At 42.7% G+C, this 20,193-nt stretch overlaps 1 protein-coding gene across 1 annotated transcript in view; it reads left to right on the plus strand.

Annotated features, from left to right (window-relative positions):
- The first annotated feature begins 4,256 nt into the window (after positions 1–4,256).
- FLRT2 (fibronectin leucine rich transmembrane protein 2) overlaps positions 4,257–20,193 on the plus strand; it is a 101,295-nt gene continuing 85,358 nt past the window's right edge. Inside the window, exon 1 of the mRNA XM_063793024.1 lies at positions 4,257–4,346. The gene's annotated coding sequence lies outside the window, so the exon portion shown is untranslated. The remainder of the gene's footprint in view (positions 4,347–20,193) is intronic.

Below are 20,193 nucleotides of genomic sequence, written 5' to 3' on the forward strand. Positions count from 1 at the left end.
TTTGAGCATCAATCAGGTGAAAGTTCTATACTGGACACTAAGAGAATGGAAAAGTGAAACCAACTTAACTCTTGGAGTCAATAAGATCTAGACATGAGATTAAACATGTAGATTGCTAATATTACTTTAAGGGAGAATGAAATGAGTACCATAATGGTGGAAAAATGTAAGAGAGAAGTGTAGGACATAATGGATATTATCTTTTCATAGAGAAGTTGGAATTTTGAACCATCCGGAAATGTGGCAATGGGACTGGAAGAAAGGGAGAATTAAAAAACAAACAAACAAACAAAAAACTTTACCAAGATTTGGAGAATGACAGGGTTTGGGAATTGTAAAACACAGACTAACTGAAAATTGCTTCAAAATACATAGCCAGAGGAGATTGTTGAGCACTTTCCTTTTTCCTTTTTCTTTTTCTTTCTTTTCTTTCTTTTTTTTTTTTTTTTTGAGACAGAGTCTCACCCTGTTGCCCAGGAGGGAGTGCAATGGCACGATCTCAGCTCACTGCAACCTCCGCCTCCCGGGTTCAAGCAATTCTCCTGCCTCAGCCTCCAGAGTAGCTGGGACTACAGATGTGCATAATCATGCCTGGCTAATTTTTTGTATCTTTAGTAGAGACAGGGTTTCACCATCTTGGCCAGGCTGGTCTCGAACTCCTGACTTCGTTATCCACCTGCCCCGGCCTCCCAAAGTGCTGGGATTACAGGCATGAGCCACTGCACCCGGCCTGTTCAGCACTTTCCTAAGGAAATACAGGAGGACTTCTCTAAACTGCATACAGGAAAAATTTCGTGAGAGATTATTCCTGAGTAAATTTGATATTTGAGATGTTTACAAGTCATAAATGCTTATTTTGCTCATTTAAAATTTCTAAATTCCTAAGGGTAGGCCAGATTTAGTGACTCACTTTCAAAGAACAGAGTATTGAAAGGGTAAATAACTTTACAGTAGAGAACGCTGGTATGAAATATCTTGGAGAATGTTAATGTCATCAGTGGCATCATGCTGATATCATGTGCCAGCTGACATGATGTGATCAGTAAGGCATTCCACCTCTGATGCTTTTTACCAAGAACTATAGCTAGAATCTAATCATGAGAAAACTTCAGATGAACCAAAAGTGGTAGATAGTCTACAAAATACCTGACTATCACTTCTCAAAACTTACAGGATCATACGAAACAAGAAAAGACTGAAGAACTATACAGAATACAGGAGACAGGATATTTAAAGTCATTGTGGTATCCTAGATGAGATCCTGAAACAGGAAAAAGACTTAGTGGAAAAACTGATGAAATATGAGTAAAGTTTAAGGTTTAGTTAATAGCAATGTAGCTGGTTTCTTAGTTTTTATAAATGTTCTAAGGTAATATAAGATGATAACATCAGGGCAGACTGACAATGTTTACACTAATATAATTTGTCAATATTTTGAAGGCTGATACGGTGTGATGTAATGATAATATCATTAGTAGTAACAACAAGTCAAATTTCTAAAGCACTTTCACATATGCTGACTCATGGTGGGACAATGTTATAAGGCTGGCAGAACAGGGATTTTTTTAATGTCCATTTTAAAAAATGAAGAGGCACCTCAGAGTTGAATTTACCCAAGATCAAAACTGAGCTCAAATCATGATCTTATTATACTGTGTTATTTTTACTTTCACAAAGTATTAGAAAAGAAAGACCAAGGTACCTATGTGTGTATAGACGGGGAATGATGTAAGAAACACGCGGGTGGGGGGGTTAAAGAATTTGAGATGACAATCAATTTCAATTGAAAGGAAAACTATTGAGGACTGAAGTCTTAAGAATAGTGGGCTGACCCTCTGTTTTTTGAAGCTTGCAGATTTGCTTTTTGTTTTTCTTTCACCCACTTCTCTTATGGATCAGTGAGTTTCCTAATAAAAATAAAGTAACCTAATTGTTATAGTTTTCTAAGTCTGCAAAATTATTGCTCTTTGGAGCCCCTGAGCCACATTTCCTATTCGTTTGCTTCCTCTGGCCCCATCATCACACATTTCTAAAGCTGACTCATAGGTCATGTGCATAAGAAATTTGTTACAACGATTCTGCTTGTACTTTGGCGTGATGTTTTTTCTTACTTAATTTTCCTTGTCGTGATTACAATAGATGCAACCAATAGCTTTTAATAGGTGGCACATACTCATAACGTGGTTTGCTCTTGGTTTAGAAACACCAATAATTTAAAATATGAATTCTGTAAATCTGCAACAACCCCCTCCCCCATTTTCAATCTCATTCATTTTCTAGCAGCATAAATCAGAAAGCAAAACCTTTGTTGCTTTAAAGATCCTGCTTTGCCTTTTTAAAATGTGTTCTTAAAGATGAAATAATTATGCTGCTTTCCTGGATCAAGATTTCAAAGGAAGAACCTCCTGCGGATACTTATGTACACTTACATACGAAAATGGATGTTTAAATGCAGGTAGATGAGTATTTGTCCTAAAATGTGGTCTTCCTTGTTGATGCTGGAGCTTGAGGAGCTATCCCTATGCTCTGCTGCCACCTTGGAAACTCAAAAGGATTTACAACGGAGTTCTGCACAGGGGAAGCTGGAAGCAGCATTCCCACAGCCTCTTCTGGGGCTGGCAAGGCTCAGAGAGGCATTCGAAATGGCTATTATTGACACCCATAGACTTGGGTATGTTTCAGAGAGAAATTATAACATCTATCTCATGGGAAAACACACTTTCTCTGTTTTTAAATAACTCCGTTTCAGCAAAATCCATGTGTGTAGCCTCTGAATACTCTATAAAGGCTCCGTATTTCTCTCTTTCTTTTCTTAGTCCGGAATGGAGACAGAAGAAGGATTCGGTTGAAGATGTCCCTGTGTGGATCTCAGTTTGCGCTCTGAGCGACGTCCTGGCTCATTTGGGTGTGACGGTGAGAGCAGAGGCGCTCGGCTGACAGTTTTTTCTTGTCTAAGCTTCCATTCCGCATCCACAATATGACTCGCCTTCCACTCCAGTTAACTTCTTGGAAGTCCAGAGCACTTAGTCAAAGCTGTTTACAAAATGCAAAGCATCTGGGCGGCCAAGGCAGAGGCTCCTGTATTCTCTATGTAACCGCCTCCAAAAAAGCTGGGAAATTTCGCGGATCAAAATGTAGGCGCTTAAAGCTGACCCGCTGCTGTCAATGTTGGGACTTAGATACATTTTTTGCATCGTCATTCTTGTGTGTGTTTCCCGTTTATTCCATTCTAAGGCTCAGGCTCGCGCTGTCTCTCGCGCGCGCGCTCTCCCCTCTCTCCATTTCCCATTCACACATCAAACTCCGTCCTCCGCACCCCTATCTTCCCGTGTCTTCTTAGTTATGTGAATGTGTGTCATTAGGCTTACTCGGACACTGGATGGGTGAGTGGGAGGCAGCTTTTCTTGCGGTTTCATTTACACTTGTCATGGGTGGGTGGGTGCCCTCCACAATTCGTCTCGCACACGGAACACAGTTAAAATCTGTAGCTAGAACGAGTGAAAAGTTCCGAATCTTTAAAGCGCAGCTAGGACAGGAAATAATACAGGGTTGGGGGATGTGGACGGGGGCGGAGAGCAGAGAAGTAAAGGAATAAAACCAACTTCGCTGGCAACTTCAATAAATCCGGTAACTGGAGGCAAAAAATAGACTCCGAGGGCTGGGTCTGGTCCGGATGAAACGCTAGGGCTCCTTCCCATCCTTGAATCTGGGCGCTGGAAGCCAGCCACAGGCGTCTTGCCACGCGAGTGCCCCTAGACAGCAACACACCCACTGGAAACGCACGTGAACAAAGCTCTCGCCCTCGGGAGCCGCTGCCTGCGGTTTCGTAGTCGATCCCAGCTTCTCTAGGGAGTGTCAGGCGCACACAGGGTTAAGTTAGTTCCCTCCCTGGTAGGAGGGAGAGGAGGAGGAGGGGAAAAGCAGCATACTGTCTCAGGCTGGGTACCTTGTAGTTAGTTGTACGTTCGAAACCTGTCGCCGTCACTTGCGCGTTTGGCATTATCCATTGTCACCGCGGAGGAACGAGCGCTCGAGATATCATCAGTGCCCGCAAATCTCCGCGCCAAGGCGCTGCGCTACTCCTTTCCGAGGTGCGCCTCTGGTCCTCCGTCCCGGGTGCCCAGCAGCGGCGAGGCGGCATCTCCGCTCCCGCCGCCGTGTCCACCGAGCCCTGGGATCAGGGTGGCAGTTCTCAACGATGGGCAGGAGGGACCTCGGCGGCGACCCCTAAAACAATACCATGCCCCGGGATCCCCGCTGCTGCCGCGCCAGCGTCTTCCCTTTCCACCTCCCTGACCCTGTCGGATTCGGATGAGCCCATTGCAAGGAGAAGACGCAGCCGTCAGGTAAAAGGGGCTGCGTTGCCAGGTGAAGTTTCCAGTAACCGGCCGAGCTGCTGCTACGCTGGCACCACGCTGTCTCTTCGGGGGATTTTTTTTTTTTTTTGAAAGAGCTGGGGGTGGTCATCTTAAGTGGGGTGCTCTAGGCTTTGTCTTTCACCTGGAGAGAAAATAGGCAGCTTAGCTCTCTCTCGACTTTGGGGACATCTGTCTGCTGGTCGAATCCACCTCCTCTACGGAGCATCATGACTGAGTTCTGGGTCAAAACGCAAATTTTCTTGCCTGGTAGATGCATCGATGCTAAATTGGGGTTCTCAGTGCCCCTAACCTTGTCAGAGTTCAGTCTCCTACTTCCCTAGATTGAATCTCTTAACTTTCACCAGTAACAACCCTCTCCCCTCCACAAGCTGTTGTTAATGTCACCAGCGTTATTATCAGGCTGTTGTATCTAAAGACACCAACCTACTACCCGCCCGTAATCTGGGATCTATTAGCAGTTAAACAGATGCGGTGGATACTAATTCCTTTTCCTTCCAGTTGGTGGGGGCGGGTGGGGCTTTTTCCAAAACCAAGTCCCTTCCAGCCCTGCTTGTCCTCTTCGGGCTGGCGAGCACTGAGCTGGGGCCATCACGCCTTTCTAGAGCGCCTGCGGAGGTGGCAAAGGCTTGGAGAGCATACGAGGCGGAATCGGGATCGAGTTCCTTGAGCCGCTTGCGTGGGACGCAGGGAGAGGGCGAATAACGCCCTCAGGCGCTGAATGCAGGGGCAAGGAGCCAGCGAGGGTGGCTGGAGCAGGCCTTGCCAGCTGTTACCAAGTCTCTCCACAGGCTTGGGGGCTTGGGGCCTCCTGGAAAGATCCCTCCGCCGCGCTGACCAGTACGGGGCTCGCTCCCGCACTTTGAGGGCTGCCGCGGTCTTTCCTCATTTATAATCAAGCCCAAGATCAAGGTTGCAAGCTGAGGTCGGGGTACTGACAACGGGAATGAAGCCATAGGGGAAGAGGATGACTGGGACGGGCTGGACCCATACTTGATACCCGGGAAACTCCTAGAGCGTGTGGTGCTTCTGCCAGCGGCAGTTACTGGTGGAGCTGAGGCCACCGCTACTGTCGTCGTTGGCGCTTTGCTTCTGGAACCTCCCAGCAAGATGGCACTCACTGTCTGTTCCCTTCCGATTAGCACCCCCAGCCGCGCCCCCTCCTCCCCGGGATACGTATTAGTCACATACTGTGGGGAGAAGATGGGCTATGTAAATGTAAGTCAACGCGCTTTCCTAGCCACCTTTGCATAATGCAACAGGAACAGCGACCCGCGCGCACGAACCGGGTAGTGTGCGCGTGTGTGTGCGCGCGTGTGTGAGCGCGTGTGCCAGCGTGCGTCTCCGCGCGGGCGTGCGTCTGGGTGGATCCTTGCGTGGCTTGGGAGGCAAATCGGGCGTTTCTCCAAGTCGTCTTAACATGATTTAGGCTCTCAAATACGTGAAGGCGGTAGACACAACAGGGATGCGAAGGAAATAAAAAACAATTGGGGAAGTGGTGCCAAGTCACTCAGGCTTTGAACTGAGGACGAGTAGTGCGGTCGCGCCTGGGGCGCGTCCGGAAATCATCCTCAGCCTGTGGCGGCCACTGCCCCACTTAAACTCTTCTGCGGGGAGAGTTGAGCGGATCCCTGGGGGGTTGGTCCTGGGCTAGATTTAAACTCTCCGGTTGCATCTCGCGTGGCCCCACCGACGGCGCGTCTCGGCGTAGCTCTTGGCGCGGGCTCGTTCTCCCTCTTCTGTTCAGATTCAGCCTCACCGGACTTGTTACAACATGACAGCAACTTACTGGAGGCAGGAAGAGCAGCACGAAATAAGATGAGAAAACCAAAAACATCTCCTCCTTCCTAAATAGAGACGTGCACCTAGTTTTTTTTTACTTGTTTGTTTTGTACATTACCCTTTAACCTTTGGAAAGAGACTGCGAAGTGGAAACGTTGCCTGTACAGAAATCAGGCTTCTTAGCTGTCAAGACTGTTTCCTAATCTTTAGGCTGAATCTTTCTTTGTCCGCTGCAATCTATGGGGAAATTTAACAACGCTCTTGCCAGAAGCAGCCAGGTTGAAGGAAGAAAGTGGGGGTGTTTAAATTAATCCTATTAAATTTTGGATTACTCCCCCAGTTAAAATCATTTAAGGTGGTCCAGGATGAGGGAACTAGTGATGGGGTGAGGAGTGGGGGGCACATCACCAAGGTTGCCTGCATTTGAAATAACGCCATTTTGGTTGAGAGGTTTGCTGTATTTTACCCTCTAATCTCACATTTCGATCATTTCTCAGTGTCTAAGTAATAGATCCTCCCTCTTGGCAGTACACCATTAAGCAGGTATGGGGAAAATCTCCTTTCAGGGTTCAGATGGTGACATTATCCCTAAGGGCTGGTGGTAGGAACGGCATGTGCCGGGTACATAGAGAGAAGGTCAGGGTGGCATCTGCCGGGTTAGCCAGGCGCTCTGCAACTCTTTTCAGAGAGGACAGGGTTAAAAGCCAAGTCTGACTTTGCCTCTTGGAAATCACTGGGTAGCAGCCGTTCCTCCCAAGCATTCTTTAAACCAGGAAAGTAGGAGGGACTCCGGGAGAGAGGGAGGGAATGAGGGAGGGAGAGAAAGAGGGCTCCAGGAGCGGAGCGCGCCAGAGCGCGAGGGACGGAGGGAGAGGAGGAGCGCGGGAGCTGCGGAGGCGATCCCGCGAATTCATTACTGTAAACATATCCGGGGGTGTCAGGAGGGGTGGGGGTGGGGGCCGCGGCGCCTACATTAGCCCGGCCGCGTCGGATTGAGGCAGTAGTGTGGTCTGAGCAGCCTCCAGACCCACGCCGGGCGGGCGCAGCACTTGGAGCGAGCCCTGCGCCCGCCCCCGCGCAGCGCCGCACGCCCGGCTCCGAGCTGTCCGCACACACGCGTCGGAGGAGAGCCCGCCTAGCTCTCCCGCCGAGTCCCGGGATCCTCCAAATCCGAGGAGCTCCGGCGCCGCGGGGCAGCTTTCCGCCGCCTTCCCCGCTCGCTGTACTTCTTTTGGGGTTCGTTGGCTTGGCGAAGCGGAGAGGGGGAGGCGGAGGAGGAGAGAAGGCGGGGGCCGCGGCGGCCGAAGCCAAGAGAAAGTGGCATGCCCGAACCCTGGAGACGGTGGTGGCGGAGGACGGGGGAAGACGATGCCGCAGCTCCGTAGGGGACGTAGGCGAGAGCAAGCGAGGCGAGCTGGGCGCCCGGGCCCCGGCCCGCTGCGGGGAGGCGCGCGCCGCTCTGAGGCTCCGGCCTCCGCACCCCCGCGCCCCGACGCTGCGGACGACAGGGCTTGGCTCCAGCAGCCGCCGCCGTCGCCGCCGCCGCCACCCGGAGGACCCAGCAAAAGTTTGGATCTGGGGGAGGGCGCGGCGCTGAGCGGGATTACCACCAGGGCTGGAAGGAGACCTCGAGAACCTTTGCAGGTAACGCGCGCCCCCAACCCTCTTCTTCCATGCCCCGCCGCTGCGCTCCCGCTTCCTCCCATAGCCTTTCCTGGCCCTCGCGGGTCTGGCAGAAAGTAAGAGGGAGGCGAAGTTCAAGATCCCGGGGATGAGCACCGAGCGCTGGCAGATCACTAGTCACGTTAGAGGGGCAGCTGTGCTGAGAGGCAAATCCCCCCAGGAATGGGTGAGAACCCTCAGCCCCAGCTGGTGCCTCATCTTGTAGCTCTTTGGAAATTTGGAACGTGAATCCAGGGGCTTTTAGTATTCTTCAGTCCAGAGAAATGGTTCATGGATTTCACTTACCGCACGCTCCCCCCTTCACACTCTCACCCGTTTAGCATTTTTAAAAAATGATTTGAGCCCACTCCCTACTCTCCTGCTTCGTTTAGCTGGACAGCAAATTTCAGGGGTGAACTATTGCAAGCAAAGAGGAAAAAATATCCTTTCGCCTTTTGACATCCCTGGAATTCTCCTTCCCTCCCCTTCACCTTCTGGCATCATAAAATAGGAACTTTAGAAATTACATTTTCAGGGGTGAGGTGAAACGTGTTAGCTATTGGTGATGTGAATTTGCCACGACTGTCCGTATGTGTGTTTGTGTGTGTGCGTGTGTTTGGGGGAGGGGGTTAGTGGTGTTGCAGAGAGGCGGAATTTTTCTCGGTGGCCTGACGCGCAGTGGTCCTAAGGTAGTGAGTGGCCGCGTGTGCGCATTGAGGCGGCGGCAGCGGAGAGAAGACGGTCACGTTTCCCGAACGGCAGCCTTACTTAGGCTAAGAAAATAGCTGCAGCTCACTCCAAAAGCAAAAAGATTCCAGCCCCAACTCCCCGACGCCCCCTTTCCCCCAACTGAGTTTTTAGTTTCAAAGCAGCTCAGCGTTTGCTGCTGCTATCTTTATTACGATCATTATTTATTCGCCTGGAAACTCATCCTGTCTTCTCCTGTGAATGGGAATCAGTCTTCAAGAGCTTTTGATTAATTTTAGTAAGAGAATCTCTTGTAAAGCTTACAGTTAGCTAACCAAGTGCAAGGCACAAATCCGTGTAAACGCTCGCTCAAGAGTGCAAGGTGCTGATTAGATTTCTTTACATGCTGCATTTGCTATGCAAAGCCTCTTCTAAATGGGAGCTATTGCTCCCCACTCAGCTGGGAGGCTCTTTAATCACACAGGGTTTCAGGGCGCTTTGGAGCATGTCCACTCGCTCACAGACTTATTGCTAAATTTATTATGTCTAACTTCTCACAACCAAAAGCTAATCTGAAGGCTAGCTTCCATATCGGACCGATATTATCTGTAGACTTAACCGGTATGACCTTAATAAATATCCAATGAAAAGCCCCCTCCCCCCCCAAAAAAAAACATTTTGAGGTAAATAGAATGCAGATTGGCATTTGTCCAGGGATATATTAGGTTGTTCAGTGTGAATGTAAAATTTTAGGTCCGTATTTCAAGTGTTAGAACTAGATTCTCACTTGTTTTCATTACTGAACAACATGGGCCAGCTACTTATGACGGGCAAGCCACCAGCCACCATATTAGCAGAGAATCAGTCTGTAGGTAATACGCATACCATGAAAAGTTGCTTCTTTCTCCACAGCGTTATTGCGTCTGAGGATACTACTTCTCTTCCTCCCCTCCTTGAAAGCCCGAAACAGGATAGGGTTAAACCATTTAGGGATTTTTAATAATCACTGAAGACAGTGCAACACCATACTGTCAAGTTGAGTTGCAAATATCTTTGACTGGAGGAGGTTGGAAGATGAAATTTCAAACATTATTCCATGTCTCTGCCAGTAGATACAAGAAATTGTAAAAAGAATTGGGCTAGCTGTACTGTAGCAGAACCTATTACAAACCTAGCATGGAAGGAATGCTGTTTTTTTGTTTTGTTTTGTTTTGTTTTTTAAAGCCCATGTCTTAACACTTCAGTAGTTTCATTGCAATTTTAGAAATTCCAGGGGATGCTTTTAGCAGAAGAAAGTAGATTCCCAAATGACACCATGCTGGGCTACCCTGGAGTACCCAAAGCAGTCCTGGCTTTTCCTGTATGTTAGGTTTCAGATGATGTGATCATATACGAGTTTGACTTTGACCGGCTGGATCTAATTTGAACCTTCTCTGATGCCCGTTACATTTATATTCTGGCCTGCTGGAGAGTTTGATTTAGGATTTAGACAACTTTATATTTTCCCAGTTTGAAGCTGTGGTTTTAAGAAAGGCTCAAGTATGTACAAGTCCAGAAGCTTTATTCTGTAGAGACCCAGTGTGAACATCTGATCTAGTTTGACTCTTGAGCTTTGTACTTTACAAGGAAGAATTCCTGCTTCTGGGATCTGAAGCGTCTGAAGTTAAAAAACAGCAAGGGTGCCGAGCGGCTTTTGGTTTTGCTCTCAGTTTAGAAGATTCAAAAAAGGTCAAGGTGATGTAATATTTGTATTCAGGTCAGACTTTTCTGGATAATCATCTTTTGATATCTTTAATTTCAATTCGAGTTCCTTTTTCACTAGATTACTTTAATAACTTTGTGATTTCTGCTACAGTGATTCAAATTCAGTCCATTAGTGACCTCTATCTGTGAGAAGTGAATACTCATGTTTTTTTTTTTCCTTCTCATCAAAGTCTGAAGATGATGTCGGGGTGCTGGGGGTGAATCCCAACAGTTCTGTAGTTCTTTCTGGATATTTCAGTTTACCTAATTTGATTTTTCTAATACAGAGTTCAATATGGATAATGACATTTAATTACAGTAATAAAAATGTTATGGACTAATAGAGAGGCAACTAAATGGTTATTCCATATAGCATTGACAGTGTGATCAACATAAATAAAACACCAGAGCTATCCACTGCCAATGAAGGGATTGTACAGTCAGGCTGACTATTGTTTTGGGACTCACAATGCTGCTGAATGTAAGTGAAATTTTATTGCTCCTAAGTGCTTACATAACAAGGGAAACTTGAGACGAGCTCAGAATATGTATGTGGTAACTAGACTTCATGGTAGCTGTGTGTATATGTCTTTAAATTCTGCTGTGCTTCTACTGTGAACTTATGGTACAGATCAAAGAGTGTGAGAAGAGTATTTATAAACAGATGGTCCTTTTAAGGAGACTTTAAAAATCTGATTCCTAATCCAGGTTTGTCTTGTGAGGGTTTTCAGATAGAAATTTCAATTTTAGCCGATTATTTCAAATGCTAATTGAAGACAAAGTTTACTGAATTTCTTAGGTGGGTGGATACCATTATCTGACATTTTCCAGATGGTTTTTGATCTAGTGGTATTTGGGGATATGGAATTTTTAGGAGGTTTTCTTTCTTTGCCCTTGGGCAATTTTTACACAAAAGACTTTTTTAAGACTAGCTATTATTATTATTATTAAAGTTAAACAACCATTATCTTACTTCAGACAACTTTCTTACTTTTTCTACCCTCCAAATTGCTTTTGTGCAATTATATCTTTCTTCTAAAACTACATGTCGCGCATTGACGTATCAGTATACTTTTACTCCTTTCAGTAATAAAGGACCTCCAATTACGTATCTGTTTATAGTAAAACACACACACACACACACACACATACATCAAGAACCATTTTAAGACAGAGATTCTTTTCAAGGTTTAAGTATGTTCTTTTTTAAAGGCTATGACACAAATATTGTAATAAAAATATCCTGTGTTCTGATGAATACAGAGACTTATTTCATTCTCATGGAACAGTAAAACACTGTACTAGTAAAATAATCAGTGGTATTTTGAGTACATGGTCAAAATCTGTTAGAACCTTCATGTTTTTTTTTTTTTTTTCTTCCTTAGCGAATTTCACATCTACTGGTGTTTTTGGTTCTCTTTGATTCCTTCTACTGTGGCTCTTTGAAGTGATTCAGAATTAAACAGTAGCTACTTTTTCAGGGAAATTCATCATGTTGTGTTCAGGATTCCAGAAGAGTTAATGATGCAGAAAAAGTTCTGTAAAACATCTTTCTAAAAGAAGTCCTTCTCTTGCAAGCCTCCCACTTACTGGCCTCCTGTACCATTTGCAGTGAATTGGAACTCCGTTATTTATTTATTTTTCAAATACCACCTCTAACTTAATTTAATGTAGGATGTGTTCCTGCAAAAGTGTGCAGTGCCATGTGCCTTGAGTCACCCAAACAAAGCAGTGTCATTGTTACATCCGGATCTGTTAATCAGGGAAGGTCAAAGAAAATATTCTTATATAATTTGGAAAGTCGAAAGGACACGTTGATGATTCTCAAACACTGGTCAGTTATTCTGCTGATACTTACTAAGGACATACTTTTTCTGGCAGTTTAATGGTTAAAGACTTCAGCCATTTTTGAAGCATTCACAAAGTAACTCTCTGGAGCTACTAAGCATTAGATAGATGCTCATTAGAACTGAGCAGTTTTTCCCCCCGCTTTGTTCCCAGGTTACTTTTAAGGGAATGTGCAAGAAACTTGGAAAAAGGTCTTCTGCTCCCTTCGGTTCACATGTCATAGTGTTATATTTCAGTTCGCTTTATTAGAGCTTTCAAGACACAGATAAAAGAATCTTCCATCTGAACCCCTTAAGAACCTGAGGTCTTTTGGATTTCAACCCACTGAAAAAATATCAGGTCCCAAAGTTTATAGATGATATTAGGCCTCAGAACAATTGAAACCACCTTCAGCAGGGAGCAAAAGAACAGTGGCTCCTAAAATTGGTTCACAAATATACTGTCCATTGAAGTCAACAGAGGTCATGTGGCTGAATGGAAAACATTAGACGCATATCAGTCCTGAAATAGGTTCACATGCTGGTGTCACTCTTAGCCCCAGCTGCCTCTACATGTCACGTTCATCAGAATCTAGCATCTAAACAGCCTCTGTAATGATTTCCTCTCCCACTTTGCTCCCAAAATTGGACTCAAGTACTTAGACAAAGCAAATAATGCAAGGAATTGTAATATTCATCATATCTAATAGACAAAGTGGAGGTAAGAGGTTTGTTTGCATGCATATGGGCCATAGAGGTTCCAGGAATCTCTTTTTAAGATTGATTTTGAGAGCACATTCGTATCCACCCTCATCACTCCGGGACCTTACATTTTCCAGTTCTCACATCCAGGATTTCATTTATTTCTCACAACGGCCTCTGAATTTATACAGGAAAGTCCTACCTGCCTCACTTCTGATTGGGTAACTGGAGCCAGAAAGAAGTTAAGGGCTACTAAGGCTGGGCATTTTACATTTTATCATATAGATGTAGAATTCTGCAGATAGAATTGAGAAGTTCCATTCTTTATGAAACCACCCAAAATGATGAGAGTTGTTTGTTTTAGTCGGAACAGTAAAAAAAATCAGAAGCCTAGAGATATTTCGATTTAAAATAATAGCATTTCACTCTTCAGCATTAGATTAGATGACAAGTTTGCCTGTTCTGAATGAGTATAATCCTATGATGTACGTATTTGGCTCTTTGCGGTGGGGAGTGAGAAATAAATGAGATTGCTTTGGGGGAAGGAAAAGAAAACCTACATTCTCATGTCAGCATACTTCTTTCTATATTCAGCCTTGTATGAATTACTTAATCTCCTGGAGACTTAATTTCCTCTCTACAGAGTTCAACAGAGTTGTTGAGAGGTCACATAAGATTAATGTGTGTGAAAATACCTTGATAACAATACAGTGTTATATTCCTATAAAGAGGCATTATTCAAATTGATAACATTTATCACTGCATGCCTGTCTTGTGCTATGATAGACTAGGTTTTATATAAATAAAATGGTAACCAAGACAGAGTCCTGCCTTTCAGGAGCTTTCGCTCTTATGGGCTCAAGGGATATCATCTAACCAATACACTGGCTGGTAGCCCCTGCATCATTTCTTCCATTCAGTTAATAATGGATTATCTCCTTTTCTGAGTTTGCGCTATTTTGATGAAAGTATCCATTTTAAGGATAAACGATAATTAGGGTGAGTTGGGTTCGAGGGTCAAACTTTTCTTTTGATTTTGGAAAGAGAATTTTGAGGATTTTTTTTTGGAAAAATAAATCATCAATGTTTTCTGAAATGAGGTTGTTTCTCTTTTTGACTGGATTTACAGTTTAACTATCCAGGTTACCTTTTGCAAACACAGACCAATAGAAATACAATGATTTTTTAAAATTTTGTTTTGCAAAATAAGGCAGGCTAGTGCACAAGAGAAATTTTGTAGTTTGGCAAACCTCCTCAACCCATTAACAGTGAATAGAAAGACAATTTATTATGAAGCCAACGTGTATTCCAAAGCTTGGCTTTATTTTGATGTTAGTGTCATTAAACCCTGTGGAACAGTTCTTTACAGTGTATTTCTGCATGTTTTGTTCAGTTCTGTTTTTACTATTGTCAAATCTGAGACTCTTAATTTTAAAGGTTCCAAGAGTGAGCATGTTTATTTCTCTTTGCTAAATTGTTTACATTTAGACCTTTGTAAAGGTTAATTCTTAATTGTTTTTCTGTTGCATAGTTGAAGGCTTCAGAAAACAAATGCCTTGGTGAAATCTATATTTATAAAATACATGGTTGGATCCTGATTCTTGGCCAAAATGAGTATTTCTTTCGGTGATTTGAGGTATGAAGTCTGTATCCAACAACATTCTTTTCAATCTATGATTTGCTATTGTCGGAGTTCTGACACTTGCTTTTTTAATGTTTTTTTTTTTTAAGTTGTACTTTAGCAGTACATTGTAAAGTATGTGGCCACAGAACTGTATTTTAACATGGAAAATTACTTGCATAGTTCGGCAAACTTAATCTGAATACCTTTTGTACTGGCAGTGTTGAATGATATAATATTTGAAGAGAGAAAATATTTGCTACTACTTTAAAGAGGTCTACTAATAAAATGAGAATCATCTGTAGGTATATATGTGGGGAGTTAGTACGTGTTTATATCTCTGAAATGCATCAACAAATATAAGTCTTATGTACTATGGGGAGGAAGTATGGTTATACCCTGAAGCTAGGTAGTGCCAGTTTAGCACATATGTCCTTAACATGATAAAAATAATGATATAACCCAAATAGTTTTTAATTGGTGATTTTCTTTTTCCAAATAGGTCTTAGGGAAACTGTAAATGAAGAAAAGTACAAAATGCAATCAGAAAATATATTTAAGTCTGACTGGCCTGATCTTCATGAAGGAGATATTCTTATGGAGGTTTCACCAAATGAAGAAAGCTTGCTCATTCAGGAGATGATTTTTAGCACTATCCATGAACTGGGCATAGAGTAAGATGGGACAGGCCAAAAGTAGGTAAGGCATGATCCCTCCACTTGAGGCCAGCTAGTCTAGTGAGCAGAGAGGTAGACACAAAACCTAATTGCATTGCAGTTTTATACAAGATTGAAGGGAGTGCAGTCAACACTAAGTATGCCAGAAACTCATAGTGTTAGTGAAAAGAGCTCTTCATTTGGAGATGGACAGTCTTACTCTTTGTCTCCTTAAGTAGAAAATGGAGGAAAATGGAGGAGTAGCTCTTTCTACTCCTAGAGCTATTAATTTTAGGATTGAGATAATTCTTTAAAATGTCTACCTGTTCTGGCACATAGGAGAGGCCTAATGAATGCCGACTGTAGGTCCTTCTGTCTCCAAAATGATAATGATTTCATTGTGTTACCCTTACCTTCTACTGACTTGTCTCAGTTTGGGGAATGAACTGGGTCCTAACTTGGACTTTATTTGTTCATTGAAAGCATAGCCTTTGTGGCAATTAATGGGTTTATACCCACCCCTATGCCTTCTACCTCACAGCCATGTGTCCTTCTACCGATGACACCAGTGCCTGCAGCTTCCAAGGAGTTCCATGTCTAGACTATGACACTGAGCTCAGTGAGCCATGGTTATGTCCTTGCCAAAGTACAAAGATTTTTATCAAAATGAATTTTAACAACTTTCCTCACACAATTCACTTTATACATGACTCTTGGCAGAGTCATGAAAATATTTTATTGTAGAAGATTAGCATGTAAATTATCGTTATGCTTGCTTAAGGCTTATTCTATCCTTATAGAATGATTATACCTTGCTGTGTACATTGGAATCAGAATGATACTCTTGGGCTATGAGTTCAGTGTGGAACTATTTCTTTCAGAAGATAATTTTCAATTAAGTAAAGGAACTTCTTACTGTTTCTACTGCAGATACTTCTGAACAAATAGCAGTGTTCAGATGTCCTGGTAAAAATACATGGTACTGGGGTTATTTTTCATTTATCATTATAATTGCATGTATGTATAGTATAATTTCTGTGTTCCATTCAACATTTGAGATTTGCCCCTGTTTTTTTCAACACTGTGAATCCGTAAATTTATTGATGTAGGAAAGCTATATTTAACAAGATGTTAGGCATGCCCCAGACCTCCAAGCTAGGAAACACATAGGCTTTTTCTGTTAAGATCACATAATATATAATGTAATATATACATATAATTAATCAAATTGGACCTGAGAGAAGCAGGCACTAGAGTGTATTTTGTAAGCTGTTAACATCTTAGTAAGTAGCTTCTGAACCAACATTCAACCCAGCATAAAACAAAAAGACCTTGTTTTGCTACTTTAGGAAATGTAAGAGAGATTAAAATTCTTTGGGAAATGGTTTTAAAAAGTAGTTTTGTACTCAGATAGGTAAAGAACAAGTCCAGTGGTGATGACAGCAGTGGAATTTAAAACTTGATTCTAATAATCTCTGAGTCCCAAAGGAATGCCACGCAGACATCCGTTTGAGTCACGAGCTTGTAACTGAGGATTTGACAAAGATTGAGTCCTCACTGTGTGCCAGGCACCATGCTAAATTTTGTGCTAGGCACTTGGGATACTCTTTCAGACAAGACTTTGTCCCTGCTCACAGAGAAATCTGATAGGTTGGCCTATAGTCACTCTTTTCTAAACTTGACCTATCTACCTGAATTAACTGAAGGAGCTGGTTAGAAATACAGATTCCTGGGCCAAGAAGAAGAACCTAAAGTCCAACTTCCTGTAACCATCAACACATTTAACCCTGTAAGTTTAGAGTTTATTGTAACCTTCTCATGCCCTTTGCTGTACTCAGTGTGCAAATCATGAAGACTAAGGTGGATCCTGTTTTGGTGGAGATTCTGATGTGTTAAGTCTGTGATGAAACCTGGGAATGTGAGTTCTTGAAAGCTCCCATTATTGGAAATCACTGAGCTAGATAGTTTTTAGAATTTTTTTTCTGACCGGAGAATCAGTGCTTTTTATAGTTGTCTGACTTGTAGTCACTTGTGACTTTCTGAAAGTTTTTCTGTGTATTTTGCCACATAGAAAATATTGCTCAATTTAACTCCATCTGCTAGAAAAGTACCTTCAGAGAGGCTAGATATCAGGGCTGGCTTCTCTCTTGGTAGCGGCAGTCTTCTGTCTGTTCTCCCCACCATCAGTATCCCCTAAACCACTGTACTGTTTTTGGTGTCCCCAGAATTAATTTTCTAAAAAAAAAATAAAGAAATCACATCATATTCCTTTAGAAACCTATACCTTTGGATAAAGCCCATCAAAACTTGTTATCATGCCATGCAAGATCCGTGACAATCTAGATCTCAAACCACTCCTCAGACCTCATTGTTCAGCACCCATTCCCTGTACCCTCAGGCCAAACATGGTGAGGCATGGCCCTCTTGATACTTTGCCTTTCCCATGCTGTTTACCATTTACCTAGAACATTATCGCATACTCTCCATTTGGCAAACTCTTCCTTTAAGAGGCACGTGGATGACATTTTCCCTCCTGGTTACTCCTTTCTCTGGGCTTCTACAGAGTTTTGTTTGAACCTTGATTGGTTCTCTGTTTATATTGTATTATAAAATGTGTCTGCTTACATGTCTATCTCTCTCATTAGACTTTAGGAACTTTGGCCCATTCATTTCATCTCTGTGATGCTAACAGAGTTGCCCAGTGTACCACATTCTGCAAAAATGTAATTGAGTTAGTAAATGGAATAGCACTGACCAGACCTGGAACACAAGAAGATCTTCATAATCCAGTGAGAAGGACTGCTTCCTCAGAAGTATTTTTTTATTCCCATAGATTGATTACCCAGTGGAGGGGGAAATACAACCACCACCTTTCTGCCTTACTCTGAGCAGGTTTGTCAGACAAATATTGGCTGGTAAACCCAACCTTGATCAGCAGCAAGCTTTCCAAACCACACATGAGGCAATTCATATGCCACACTGGATAGGTCTGTTTAAAGAATAATAATTTCGCTTGATGATACACCTTTCTTGGCACTGAGTAAAACTATCGGTTACATAGATGTTCACACAGATGTGGTTTTCCACAGAATGAGAAATTTAACTCATAGCATTAACTTTGTGTATCTGTCTTGGCATAATTAACAAGAGCAAAGCAAAGGTCTTGTGAAATTTTGTGCATTTGCTCTCTTCTTTATTTTTTGCTTGTTATTATTTTGTTTATTTCATCCTAGGCCCATTATTTCCTGATAGAGGCCTCTGAGGACCCAGGGCTCTCCAGAGAAGGGAAAAGAAGACTAGAAATCACAACGCCTTAATTTGGCTCCACAAAATAAGATCCATCTTTAGTCTTCATGATTTGCACATTGAGTACAGCACAAAGCTTGGGAAGGTTACAATAAATTCTAAATTTATATGGTTTAATGTGTTGATGGTTACAGGAAGTTGGACTTTAGGTTCTTCTTGTTGGCCAAAAGAAAATTCAAACAATACTTTGTTAAGTTTCGCGGTAGATTGCCATTTGATGGACAAAGTTGACTTGCATGCAAGTGGTGTATTTGCAAACACACATTAAACACACTTCAATCCCTTCCTCCCCTTTTTTCAGCAAAACTTTTCAGTGGCTGAAAAGAGTAGAAGAGGATAGAGCATAGTTTGATATGCCCCTTCCTAGCCTTTGGTTTCATCTGGGCTGTCTGCATGTTGGGAATACTTCCCAAGCCAGTGGGAAACACGTGAAAAAACACATGAGATGATTTTTGATCAGACACTACCCCTTAATACTGGAGGCTTATAACACCACCCCAGATCTTTTCATGTTAATTTATGAGACTGTTTAGAAACAATGTGCTCTCCTGATTTCTTGAATTACAAAGAGTATTGGCAGGGCCAACTTCTTATCCAGAAGTCCAGTAATAACAACAGTAACAACAATATTAATAATGATATTGATCGTAAGGTTTATTTAGAGTGCTGTTTATGCAGTTCATGTATATTATCTCATCTAAACCTTATACAGTAGGTTCTGTTGATTAAAGTTGTGAATAGCCCTATTTTACACAAAGGGAAACTGAAGTAGAGAGAGTTGCCTCAGATTGCTTATTTTACTTTAGAGTTATTATTAATTGTCTTAAAAGGGTAGATGGACACTGGATAATTTCCAAAATCAACTCAAAATTTATTTGTCCATGGCTTAAAAATCAAATTCAGAGGTGATTACTCACTGTCCAGTAGGTATAAATGATGAGCTGCTAACCAGTGGTCCAACTTTCTATATTTGTCTTTTCGAGTAGATAACTGCCTAAGAAATCATTAGTTAGTCTGCCACTTTTGGGTGAAAGAGATTCATGAGTCTCTCAATGTATTTCTGTAACATGGAAATAGTGAAGAATCATTAATTTGAAAACAAAGCATGACAACTTCTAGCACATTTTCAGTACTAAGGAAAGCTTGTGGATACATGCCTAATGATTAGGGGCTATATTTATTGTAGAGAACACTCTCCATTTTTTCCCCTTACCCTTTTACCAGCACTGCTAAATGGATTGATTTGAGATTCACCTCTTTTTCCCTGTGGAGGTGATAATGGACAACGGAATGACCAGAGGGAAGATAATAGCATAAAGTGTGTGGCCTCTGAGAGGGCCTGGGAAAAATGGAGAATTGACTGTGTTATTAATAGGTCAGCTTCACTGGTTTTCGAAATCTATGTAATTGCTCAGGCGGTAAACTTTTATTGGGTGAAAAAATGACGAGAGATGGGCTCGGAAAGGCTTGTTCCACATTGATGAATGGAAAATAAGCACAGTATGTGCTTGCAAATCTTTACACTATTGAATTAGATTTTTGACCATCCCTCGCTTTTTGCACTTTCTGTGGTTGCACTCATCTCTACATGTATGAAAGTTGTGTTTTTTGAATTCTAGGGTTGTAATTAAGACCCTTCAGTTATTTGTCCATGGTATTTCTATGTAAATATTATTAATACTGTCGAAATTATGTGATCCATTCCTTAATTCCTTCACTTCCCTTTAAGTAGCTAGACTGTGGCTTCTGTCACTTCTGTGTTCTTTTGTCACCATCTGCTCATTATCTGTCAAGAGGGGACTGTGAATTATTTCTGCCCTGGGCCAGTCTAA

The sequence above is a fragment of the Pan troglodytes genome, chromosome 15 (genome assembly GCF_028858775.2).
Source record: "Pan troglodytes isolate AG18354 chromosome 15, NHGRI_mPanTro3-v2.0_pri, whole genome shotgun sequence".
NCBI classification, from domain to species: Eukaryota; Metazoa; Chordata; class Mammalia; order Primates; family Hominidae; genus Pan; species Pan troglodytes.